Source organism: Canis lupus, chromosome 35 (genome assembly GCF_003254725.2).
Source record: "Canis lupus dingo isolate Sandy chromosome 35, ASM325472v2, whole genome shotgun sequence".
Taxonomy (NCBI): Eukaryota; Metazoa; Chordata; class Mammalia; order Carnivora; family Canidae; genus Canis; species Canis lupus.
This window is the reverse complement of record NC_064277.1, coordinates 25,680,705-25,694,055: the sequence shown is the minus strand read 5'-3', so window position 1 is coordinate 25,694,055 and position 13,351 is coordinate 25,680,705. Positions and strand designations below refer to the sequence as shown.

At 40.6% G+C, this 13,351-nt stretch overlaps 1 long non-coding RNA gene across 1 annotated transcript; it reads left to right on the top strand.

The window, feature by feature from the left end:
- Nucleotides 1-467: 467 nt before the first annotated feature.
- LOC125754376 (uncharacterized) lies at nt 468-5,324 on the top strand. Its single transcript, XR_007408358.1, has 2 exons — nt 468-648; nt 2,265-5,324. It is a non-coding gene; the product is annotated as an uncharacterized LOC125754376 (long non-coding RNA).
- Nucleotides 5,325-13,351: the final 8,027 nt, after the last annotated feature.

Sequence of the window (13,351 nt, the reverse complement as noted above, 5' to 3'; positions counted from 1 at the left end):
ATGATTGCTGAAATGTTGTTCATATTCATGCGAGTCTATTTCTGGACTTCCTATTCTGTTCAAATGATCTATTTGTTTACCTTTACACTACTAATACCATTCTCTTTTGATTACTAATATCTTTATAATAATTCTTGAAATCAGTTGCATTAGTCCTCCAACCTTTTCAAAGTTGTCTTGGGAATTGTAGGTCATTTCCATTTCCATATGAGTTTTGGAAACAGCTTGTCAATTTCTTCCAAAACATCTGGGATTTTACTTTGCATTGCATTGAATCTATAAAAAAAAATTGGGGAGAATTGACATCCTAAGAGTACTGAGTAGTCTAACATATGAACATTGTATATTTCTCCATTTATTTACATCTTTTTGAATTTATCTCAGCAACATTCAGTGCATAGGGTACATGTATAATCAGGTCTTAATTTGTAGCTTGAATGAAAAATCTTTCTTTTTTTTATAGATTTTATTTATTTGAAAGAGAGAGCATGAGCAGGGGGAGGGACAGTGGAAGAAACAGACTCCTCACTGAGCAGAGAGCTTGATGTGGAGCTCAATCCCAGGACCCTGAGATCATAACCTGAGCCCAAATCAGACACTTAACTGACTGAGCCATCCACATGCCCCCCCCAATCTTTCTTTTATCAGGTAAGTTAGGTTTCACTTCTATTTATTGATATGATTGGATATATTTGGTACCAACTATCAATTTATTTTTTAAAATTTTTTAATACTGACTGTTGTGTTTGCTATATTTATTTCTTGTGTATATTTTGCTCTTTTACTTTAGAAATATTCTTCATATTTAGAAGAAAATGTAGTTTTATTACAATGGTAACATTTATATTTATATTTTTAATGCCCTTAGTCACCTATTTTCATATCCAGCTTTTACTATTGACTTGTCAGTTTTGTTTCCTTCACCTACAATCAGTGAGCTTCTCCTTTCTCCCATTTTTTTTAAAGTTTACTTATTTTTTTCTAAAAATCTATACACCTAACATGGGGCTCAAACTCACTACCCCAAGATTAAGAGTCTCACGCTCTTCTGAGCCAGCTGGGTGCTCCTCCTTTCTCCCATTTTGAAGTTGTATTAATTCTACTTGTCACAATAAATGATGTTTACATGTTTATCTTCTATCCTTGTTGCTGCTTCTATTTTAATTTTAGGCCTACAATAAAATATATTAAAATATTATTGATAATTTTGAGTTTTCCAAGTCATATGGTTGAATAAAGCCTGTTTCCAGGTGTCTCCTCCAGAAAGACTCATGGATTTAGAAATCCCTAAGTTCTTCTAGATCTCAAACTATTTTTGTAATCTTGATACTTGAAGGACAGCTGAGCTGAATATTAAATTCTTTGGTCACACTTCACAAAAAAATTTTTTTAAGTCGGCTTCATGCCAAGCATGGAGCCCAGTGTGGGGCTTGAACTCATGACCCTAAGACCAAGACCTGAGCTGAGATGAAGAGTCAGACGCTTAACAGACTGAGCTACCCAGGTGCCCCATGGGTCACACTTTTCTTCATTGAATTTTTAAAAAATATTCCACTATAGTTTCATTTTGTGTGGTGTTTTTGAGAAAGCTAATATCAGTCTAATTATTTAGCCCTTTTAAGTTCTTTAATGTTTTCCCCTGGAGGCCTAGAGGACATTTTTCTTTATCTTTGAAGCCAAATATATGGACTAGCACACATCTCTAGTTTCCTGTTCCAGGACAATCTTCCCAGGTATCCAGTGAGCCTTTGTACATTTAGGTCTTGTTTTCAGTGTTTTGTTTTTGTTTTCTTTTTAAATTTTTATTTATTTATTTATTCATTCATTCATTCATTCATTCATTCATGACAGAGAGAGAGAGAGTCAGGCAGAGGGAGAAGCTGGCTCCGTGCTGGGAGCCCAACACAGGACTCGATTCCGGGTCTTCAGGATCACACCCCCAGCTGGAGGCGGTGCCAAACTGCTGGGCCACCAAGGCTGCCCTGTTTTCAGTGTTTAACAATGTAAAGTTTGGGATGCCTGGGTGGCTCAGTGATTGAGTGTCTGCCTCTGGTTCGAGGTGTGATCCCAGGGTCCTGGGATTGAGCCCTGCGTCAGACTTCCTACAGGGAGCCTGCTTCTCCCTCTGCTTATGTCTCTGCCTCTCTCTGTGTGTCTCTCATGAATAAATAAATGAAATCTTTGGGGAAAAAAAAAAAAACATGTAAAGTTTTCTTGGATTAGGACTTTCAATATTAATTTTGTTTTGTTGTTTTATTTTTCAGGGACTTCATTGGCCCAGCTTCCATTTCAATCACTCCTCTAATATCTTCCACTTTCTTCTTCTTTCCTTTTGCTTTCATTCTCTTTGTTTTCCTGCCTTTCCTGCCTCAGTGCTCCTTTTATTTTTTACATTTAGGATTTTCTACCCTAGGTATCTTTCAATGTAGTGTTTGTTTTTCAGGTAACTTTCTTCCATTTCTTCCAGGTTCAATCAGCTCTCTTTTCATTTCCTCCTAGTTTTTTTTATCTATCTTTGTTTTTAATTTTTGAGTTTCTTTTTTTTTATTTTTTAAAAGATTTTATTTATTTATTCATGAGAGACAGAGAGGGGCAGAGACACAGGCAGAGGGAGAAGCAGGCTCCATGCAGGGAGCCCGACGTGGGACTCGATCCCAGGTCTCCAGGATCACACCCTGGACTGAAGGCAGCGCTAAACCATTGAGCCACGCGGGATGCGCCTTGAGTTTCTGATTCAAGGTGTTTTTCATATCCCCGATGCTTGTTTGAGATGTTCAGTTTACTTTGCAGTATTTGTTTCATTTTTCTTTTTCTTCAAGGATTTTTGGGGGAGTGGGCTAGTTGATTTGTATTAGCTGAGGTGTGTTGGTTCTGATTTTTTGTTTCCATGTAGTACCTTTTTCTAGATTTTTTTTCACATTTTCCCCTGTTCATAAACTTAGGGTGTGTACTAGATTCTTTATTCAGTGGTTCCTTCTGTCAGTGTAACAAAATCCAGTTTCTTTAGTAGATGTTTTTATGCAGACTGTGTGATTACTGGTTTTGAGATTTCTTTGTGTGTATATATATATCTTGCAGGAATCTTAAAAGTTTCCTCTTTCACTCTTTATCCCTTTTACTACAAATTTACCAAAAACTGTTTTTTTCTTCTTTACTCCTCTCCCTTTCAAAGTATGTCTTTTGAAGACTGCCACCCTGAGTTACATACTCTCTTAAACCCCTTGCTGTAGTCAGTGTTCTCATACCCGGTATATTTTCCCCAATCTTCACACATAGGATAGACTCCCTCTTTCTGATGGTGATTTTAGAGTAACTTTTAGGGCCACTACTAGCTCCCCTCTTCTCTTTTCTAGGACTTTCTCAGACTGCCCGTTTCTCACCACAGAGCCTTGCCATGGGGGCGGGGAGGGTAGGATTCTGGTGTTTTCTCACTTTGTATTCTAGGTAATTTAAAGTTTAGGCATTTTCTGTCTTCTGGTAGTTTGAAGACATAGTTTTTGTGTAGTTTTGTTTTTCTTGTTCCACATGGTTTTTGGAGGATATTTGGCAACACAGATCAAAGCAGTTGTCATTATCCATCAGTAGGTTTTCCAAAAAAATGAAATGGAAGCATTTAGAACAGAAAATATCAGAATTCATTAATAATAAGAGTACTGTTTTATGATACTTTTGTTTCAGTATTCTGTATTTGTATGTGTAACTGTCATTTGTAAAGTTATCATTTTTATAGGTCACATTCAAAATAGAGAATGTTGTACCAGGTCATCTCCTAGGCCCCTCTGAACTTGTACCATCAATGGTTCTGAACTCTCAGTCTTTACAGACATTTTATTGCTGAGCTTCCTTCTGGCAAATCCATTTCAAAGGAACACTGTTTTGTCAGTCAACTTTGATAGATGCATTGTGCTGGGTCAGGCATTTGTTAAATGCAAAAGCCAAGTAGAAAAACATGACCTTCTAACCTCTAGGACACTTACTAATTGGGAAGAGAGAACTTTATACCTCAAGAATACCTATGGAGTTACTGCCCTCATATAGAAATGACCAACTAGCCCTCACTCCATACATCCCTTCATGATACAATTTTCTTCACTGGTCTATAGGTATGAAGGAAATCCATGACTTGGAGCTCTGACATTTTATTCAATAGTTTCACTCTACTGTTTTTACCCTACAAAATAGAATAGTGATGTCTCATCATAATAGCTTTGCCTTGTTTGGAGGAAAGGACAGTAATGCATGGGCAATGCTGTCAGCCATAAGAGAAGAGGTAGAGTTCATGCTAAAAATGAGGTAACTTAGATTTCTTTTTCTAAAGGTCTAGTTTTTTCTTAGAAGATTTTATTTAAAAAAAAAAAGATTTTATTTATTTGAAAGAGAGAGAAAAAGAGCGCACAAGCAGAGAGGAGGGTTGGAAGGAGAGGAAGGAGCAGATTCCCTGGTGAGCAGGGAGCATGATGAAGGGCTCTATCTCAAGATCATGACTGAATCCAAGGCAGATGCTTAACCCCCCAGGCACTTCAAAGTCTTTTTAATTCTTAAAGATTATTTATATTATTTATTTGTTTGAGAGAGTACACACATGCACCAAGGGGGGACGCACAGAGGCAGGGCAGGTTAGAGGGACAAGCTGACTCCAGGCTCAGTCCATTGACCTAGAGATCATGACCCCAGCCGAAACCAAGAGTTGGATGTTCAACTGACTGAGCCACCCAGGCGCTCTTGTAACTTAGATTTCATATGGACTACTAGATTTTGAAAGGTCAGGAAAAAAGGGCTCCTTGGACTGGCTGGGTGCTAGGAGTTGCCATGAGATGCAAATGGGAAAAGACTATATGAAGAAGGTCTTTCGAAGTGTTTTCAAATATCTCAAATAGGCTTATTTTAAAACAGTACTTCTCACCCACGATTATTTTGTCCCCCAGGAGACATTTGACCATGAAAAGAGACTTGTGGTTTCACAGTCGGCAGCCAGGTGGGGGGGTCAGTGGGGAGGGACAGGTCAGTGTCTGGGAGGGGAGAAGAAGGAGTTAGTGGAATCTAGTGGGTAGAGTTCAGGAATGCTTCTAATCCCAGAATGCACAGAACAGTCTCTCACAACAAAATGATTCAGCCCCAAATGTCAATAGTGCTCAAGTTGAGATTCTTGCTGAAATGAAGGAAACTGGCAAGAAATGGAAATAGGAAATACAAGTTTTCTTGGTTGAAATTCTAGTACCTTCCTAGCTTTTTATTTTATTTTTTTCCTTCCTAGCTTTTTAAATGTACTATCTGATTCCTAGGCTGTATTCTCTAGGCCAGGAAATAAAGGGCTGAAACTGTCATCCTTTGACTCATGTCCCATCCATTATTGAACTTAATACCCCACAAAGTTTTTATGTGGGAAGTCTATTTTCTCATTAGGGTTTATTATCAACAACAGAAAGGCAGAGGAGAAAGGAGAAGATGCAGGAGAAGGAAGAGGAGGAAGAAGAATCAACAATTCTGCTCACTCTTATTTCCTACAAGCAAGACACTTCCTTTGGATTTTGGATATTCACTGGTAGCAGAGATAGCCCCTTGTCTTCCCATTGCACCTGCTGCCTCTGTGGCTTACTGCCAACCCAATAGGTGCATCTGGAAGTACCTATTATTTCACAGATTCTCAAACTACCTTTGTATTGCTGGGGGAGGGCACAGTGTTTTCTCTGAACACACCGTGGGACACTGATCATTTGGGAGTCCTGGATGCCTGACAATACGGATTAGTTTCTTTAGACACCCCCTGCCCTGGTGGCTCGTTCTGAGGTCATGCACTAACTCTGTACTCAGAATACTCTTTCACTAATGCGTAAGGGAAACCAGTCTTCCTCTCACGCTTACCACGTAGCTTTCCTCCTTCAACTTCATCCCGGGCCCTGAGATTAGAAACAGAGACCACCAGTTTCGTCTGTGGTCAAAGACAGGACAGATGAGCAGCATATCAGGCTAGTAGGGGTAATGCACTATTTTTATCTAGCAAATACAAAAGATATTACTTGTGCCAGGCCGATATATAACAAGTCTAGTCAAGTCAGCAAAAAACCCCTAAAAGTAAAGTGTCTGAATTTTACAGGCAAAGGGAGGTGAGTCCACGTGCATAACCCGCTCGGCAGGTGGGCCCGCGGGGCGGAAGGGGAGCGGAGCGCCAGCTTCCGCAGGGGAGGGGAAGGCGGCCGGGAGAACGCGACCTCGAGGCGCTGGGCCTGGCCGGCCAGCCGCGCCCTACACCCGGCTCAGAGCAACCACTGAGTTTGGGAACCTTCCTGCGATCCTAGAGCGATCCCGGAAGTGCCTGCGGACGACGGAAGTCCCGGCAGCCGCCTCAGGAGCCGGGGCCGCTCTGCGGGAGCGCCTCGGTGGCCCCGGACGGCGGGCTGGACCGGGAATGATAGGGGCGCGGGGAGGCCTCCGTGGCGTCTTTTCCGACGGCCCGGGGCGACACCGCGCGTGGTGGATGGGGCCTTCCGGGGCCGGGGAGCTGCGGCACAAGCCCTTAGGGAGGCGTGCACGTGGACCAGGGCGGAGAGTCCGAGTCCCCGTCAGTGGCCTACGTGACCCGCTTCTCCCACCGCACTCGGGTCGGCTCCGGGAGGCCGATCCGCTCTCTCTACAGCTCTTACCGCCTCAAGTGCTGACAGGTCCACTTTTCTTCGTCTGGCGTTTGTCTGTACTCCCAGCCTACGTCTACCCTGACGCTGGTGTGAGCTCCTCCAGGGCCGAAGTCTGTGTGTGTTCCGCTGTAATCAGGAGTAAGAGTTGCCCACTGCCCGGAAGTCTGCCTGGTGGGAGTATTGGCTCTTACTGTTGTGTTCACTGAGCACCTGAGGGGCTTGAAACAGGCCTGCACACGGTAGGAACTCATGAATGAACGAATGAAGTTCTTCCCAGAACATTACGATAAAGGAAGGAAACATTTTTTTTTTCTCATGAGCTAAGCTGTGTTAGTAAATTCTTCGTAGTAGGGAGCTGAGCTGGGCCCTGGAGATAGAGATCCCCAGCATAGAGGCTTCTAGGGCAACAGGGGGAAAAGGATAGCTCCCCCCCCCCCTTTTTTTAGTATTATATAAGGAACAAATAACCACCTGTCTAGCAGTGACAGGAAGTGCTGATGTCATCATTCTGGATCTCCCCAGTAGGCACCTCCGGGTTATTTTATAATGCTAATCAATACCCAGCATCCAGTTTCAGCACCACAAACATCAGTGGCCAAATGACTGTTGGATTTCTCAGTGAATACAGAGCTAAAACAACAACAACAACAACAAAAAACAAACCACAGCACTTTGTTCCCAGGAAATAAGGCAGGTAGAAATTAAACTGTGGAGTGAAAAGAAAATGAAGTGTTTGTGAGCTCGTTGAGAACCCTGTGGCATACATGCTTCACTCTTAGGTTGTCTTTGTTGTGTATTCTTGCTGCTTGGTTGTTTTTGGTTTTGTAGGAGTCATTGCGACTTTCTTGGATATAAGCTACAAGATATTTGCTGTTACACATGGAATGAGACAAATGGGATTAACAATTTCTATTTTCCGACATTTTAGCAACTCAGTTTTCATGCTCTTCACACTGTTATAGTGTTATACCAAAGAATTTTACGTACTTATAGTCCTTAATCACTTAAAAGAACGCATCTTTTAGACATGGAAGAAAGTACTAATTATACAGGATTATTGCTAGGACTTAACCTTTTCTATACACGGGAATAAAATCCAGTTACTCTGAGGCATCCACTAAGTAACTTGAAGGTCTAAAAAAGTACATACCAACTGAATTGAACACATTCAAATAAAGAAATATATTTTTGTCCAAGACTCAGTCAATTATGAGTATCATTTAAAATTTACTGTCTCCAAAATTGTGATTATTTGGGGTCCTGGATATCAGTGTTTTTACTTTTTATCTCTGTATGGATAAAACCTCCCCTAACAGATGGCTTTTAGGGCAGAAGACATATCCTTGGTAGTGCCCCTTGTGGTCTTGTTTATTCACTGTGTAAGTCTGATTATACATGCGTATATATCTCATACTTTGGAGCACCCCGTATGGATTTTCTTTTTAGCTTCATTTGTTGCCTTTCAGTTTTATGGTGATAAAACTTTGTATGCATAACTATTTTTTTAAAAATTCTATTTCCCTTAAGATACATGCATATAATATGTATAGGAGCCCAGTACTCACAGTGACCACCTTTTAACTGTTGCCCTGCTTTTACCCATTGAAGGGTAGCTATCTTGTTCATTTAGTATCTATCTGCCTTTTTCCACCGCCTTTTCCTCTTTACTCCCTCCTCTATCTAGTTACTCCTAAATGATAGTCCTCACTGCAGACCACAACTGTGGGAGAGCAGGACCTCAACAGGTAGAAGAAACAATAAGAACAGGGACACACATAAATGGCAACAGCTCTATGCATGTGGCAAAAGTCAATTATTCCTGCCATTGGTCTGTGCTGAAAATAGTAATGGTAATGGATAAGATAGCTGGGCCTGCTGAGGTCAGTTCTCTGTTTCCTTGCAGCACCCTAGATAACGCTTCACTAAGACCCGTGCAGGTAGTCACATATGCAGTTCCTTGCTGCCCCTCATGTGATGCTTTCTTGGGTTATTTATCCTTCCTTGTTTCCACATACTTTACATTCTGATAAAACCAAGACTCAGCCCGGACTCACAGCTTCACCTCGGCTCCTGCACTTCTTGGTGGTGCAGCCCCTTCGGGCCTGTCTTTATTCCAAAGTATTGGACTCTGAGTAATCATTTCATCTCTTGTCAGAACATGCAATGCGGTACACAACTGCTTTCTTACTTTCAGTTAATTGGTGTAAAGTTGTGAAGGCATAGAATTTTGGAGTTAGAGACCCATGTTTAAATTAAAAACTTTAGTTTCATTTTTTTTTCTTACATATGTCACTGAATTATTCTAAACTTGAGTGTACCCATTTGTAAACATTATAATTCGAAAATTGCTCACTTGTAGGAATTAAATAATCAATATAAGCACCATAAATATAAGCCCAGCATAATTCCTGGCACATAGAGGATGTTCAATAAATATTACTTCTTGTCTCTTCATCTACTTGGCTTTCTATTAAATGTTTAGCAGCACCCACCTTTACCAATGGCCGTTTCTTTACATGTTTACCTAAAGGCCATCTAAGTCAAATCCGGCTTTGGCTCACTACTCTAAAGTAACCCAAACTTTTCAAATTCACCCTTTAAGTAGGTTGGATTATAACCCCTTTTAGTGCTAATTTAGGAACTAGAAACTCCTCCCATGTAATAGAACATATCCTGTGGTCCTTGAACTATCAGTGGCAGGTGGAGATGTTTCTTAAAAAACATTGGCATATCCCAGTGCAGTCTCTATCAAAATACCAACAGCATTTTTCACAGAGTTAGAACAAACCTAAAATTTGTATGGAATCACGAAAGACCCCAAATAGCCATAGCAACCTTGAAAAAGAAAAACAAAGCTGAAGGCATCACAATTATGGACTTCAAGTTCTATTACAAAGCTGTAGTAATCAAAATAGTATAGTACTGGCACAAAAAATAGACACATAGATCAATAGAACAGAATAGAAAACACAGAAATGAAGCATAACTATATGGTAAATTAATCTTCCACAAAGCAGGAAAGAATATCCAACAGGAAAAAGAGTCTCTTCAACAAATGCTATTGGGAAAACTGGACAGCAATGTGCAAAAGAATGAAACTGGACCACTTTCTAATACCATACACAAAAATAAAATCAAATGGATTAAGAACCTAAATGTGGGACCTAAAACCATAAAAATCCTAGAAGATCGCACAAGCAGTAACCTCTTTAACATTGGCTGTAGCAACTTCTTTTTATATATGTCTCCCAAGGCAGGGGAAACAAAAGCAGAAATAAACTATGGGGACTTCATCAAAATTAAAAACTTCTGCACAGCAAAGGAAACAATCTATAAAACTAAAAGGCAACCTGTGGAATGGGAGAAAATATTTGCAAATGATATATCTGATAAAGAGTTAATATCCAGAATATATGAAGAATTTATACAATTCAACACCCAAAAAACAAATAACCCAGCTAAAAAATGGGCAGGAAAAATGAACATTTTTCCAAGGAAGACATCCTGTTAATGGACATCAAAAGATGCTCATCATCACTTACACCAGGGAAATGCAAATCAAAACTACAATGAGATATCACCTTCCACCAGTCAGAATGGCTAAAATCAACAACACAAGAAACAGCATATGTTGGTAAGGATGTGGAGAAAGTAGAACCCTCTTGCACTGCTGGTAGGAATGAAAATTGGTTCAGTCACTCTGGAAAACAATATGGTGGTTCCTCAAAAAATTAAAAATAGAACGACTCTATGATCCAGCAATTGTACTAATAGGTATTTATCCAAAGAATATAAAAATACTAATTCAGGGGGTCCCTGGGTGGCTCAGCGGTTTGGCGCCTGCCTTTGGCTCAGGACCTAATCCTGGAGACCCGGGATCGAGTCCCATGTTGGGCTCCCGGCATGAAGCCTGTTTCTCCCTATGCCTGTGTCTCTGCCTCTCTCTCTCTCTCTGTCTATCATGAATAAATAAATAAAATATTTTTAAAAAATACTAATTCAAAGGGATACATGCACCCTGATGTAAGCAGCTTTATCTACAATAGCCAAATTATGAAAATAGCCCAAGTGTCCATCAAAGAACAGATCAAGAAGATATAGTGTATATACACAATGAAATATTACTCAGCCATCAAAACAAATGAAATCTTGTCATTTGCAACAACAGGAATGGAGCTAGAGAGTATTATGCTAAGCAAAAAGTTAGTCAAAGAGAAATGTCATATGATTTCACTTATGTGGAATTTAAGAAACAAAACAAAAGAGCAAAGGAGCAAAAAGAAGAAAACAAAACAAAAAAACAGACTCAACTATAGAAAACAAACTGATGGTTACCAGAGGAGGTGGGTGGGAGGATGGAGAAACAGATGATGGGAGCTAAGAAGGGCATTTGTGATGAGCACCTAGTGTTGCATGGAAGTGTTGAATCACCACATTGTATACCTGAAACTAACAGTACACTGTGTTAACTAACTGGAACTTAAGTTAAAACTTAAAAAAAAAATTAGAACATTAGCAGATCCCTATAGGTTAATCATAGAACAGACCCTTAGGATTTTGAAGCAGAGCCATTCTCTTCAAATAACTACTCTCCTTTTGAGAAACAGCTTTTGGCTTGCTACTGGACCTTAATAGAGAATAAATACTTGGCCATGGACCACTAAGTTACCATGTGACCTGATCTGCTTGTCATGAGTTGGATGTTGTCTGATATACCAAGCCATAAAATTGGGAATACACAGCAGCTTCATTATTAAATGGAAGTTGTATATATACATGGTCAAGCTTGAGCAGGCTTGCAGACAAATAAGTTGCATGAGGAAGTGACTGAAATACTCCAGACCTTTACTCCTGCTACATTACTTCCTATTTGCTTGAAACTATGGCCTCATGGGGGAGTTTTCTATGAATAGTTGAATGAAAAAGAAAAAAACATGATTCTGCATGACATCTACAAAAGTTGACTTGCAGCACTGTAGGCCTATTCTGGGACAGTCCTGAAAGACGGTGATAAAATGAAATCCTCCCAGGAGACAGAACTTCAAGAATTGTACCTGGTTGTTCATTTTGTTTAGGAGAGAGAGGTGGCCAGAAGTATGAATCTATTAACAATTTATGGGCTGTAGCTCTTGGTTTGGCTGAATGGTTAAGGTACCATTGGAAAATTGAAACAAGGAAGTCTGGGTAAAAATATGTGAATAGATTTCTCCAAATAAGCAAAAATCTGAAGTTACATGTGTGCCATTTATTGCTTACCAATGGGTGATCTCAGCAGAGGAGGATTTTTTTTTTTTAATAATTGCATGGATAGGATGACCTGTTCTGGGGCTATCAGTCAGCCTCTTTCCCTGGGATCCTGAACAAAGGGGCCATGGATGCAGGGATTCAGGCTCACTTCCACTTACCAAGGCCAACCTAGTTAGAGCCACTGCTGAGTACCCAATCTGTCAACGGCAGAAACCAACACTAAACTCCCAATATGCATCATTTCTTGATGCAATCAGCCAGCTACTTGACTGAAGTACAATGACCATGAAGTACAATGGACCATGTCCACCATTTTGTACACACTAGAATACACACTTTGGATATGGATTACCTTCCTGGCCTATAGTGCTTCTGCCAAAACTGCCTTCTGTGGACTTACAGAATGCCTCATCCACTTTCATAGTATTCCACACGGCTTAACTTCTGACCAAGGAACTATTTCAAAGCAAATGAAGTGGGTATTGGGGCTGTGTTCATGGAGTTCACTAATCTTACCATAGTCCTCATCATCTGGAAGCAGTTGAGTTGATAAAACAGTAAAATTACCTTTTATTTATTTATTTTTTTAAATTTTTATTTATTTATGATAGTCACAGAGAGAGAGAGAGAGAGAGAGAGAGAGGCAGAGACATAGGCAGAGGGAGAAGCAGGCTCCCAGCTAGGGGCCCGATGCAGGACTTGATCCCGGACCCCAAGATCACGCCCTGGCCAAAGGCAGATGCTCAACCACTGAGCCACCCAAGCGTCCCAGTTAAGGGGTTTCAAAATGAGTGTGAATCAGGTAAGAGAGGAATGAACACCAGCTAAGACATTTTTTTTTAATGGGGAAGGAGAGGGAGAAGATGTTGTATCCTCTCCTGAGAAAAGAGTTAGTGTAGTCATGGTTTTATGGGGATTCTGGTATCATGTAGATGGAAGTACAGCTTTGTAATGTCGATATTAGGCAATTAAGTATGGTTAAGAAGATGTGTATTGGTACCAAGATTGACAAGGGATGATGGATTGTGATGGCTTGTGATGTGCCAACTTGGCCAAGCTAAATTACATTCCCCAGAATTCTCTTTCTTAGTATGTTGCTGTTAGAGGGGGGCACTGCAGGAAGACTGTCTCCTCAGAATTACAGGCAGGAGGGAGGTAACAGCCATTATGTAGCCTACATACATTGTTGCTAATCACCTGGCTCACTTGGTTGGTGTGAGGCAGCACCTGGGCTTATAGTTGTTCTCTCTTCCCCTGGATCCTCCTTGTGCTTCTTTGACTCCTTGTGCTTTGACTTCTGATCCAACTGCATTTAACTCCACAATGAAGGGCCCCGTTTTCACAGGATAACTTTATCACAAAAATCAGAGGCAATAGGAATGGACACAGGTACTAGATGGCTTGTTATCTTCCCTTTCTGACTACATGCTTGTGGGCCCTGGAGCCTCACAGAGACTGTTTAGCCAGACCCC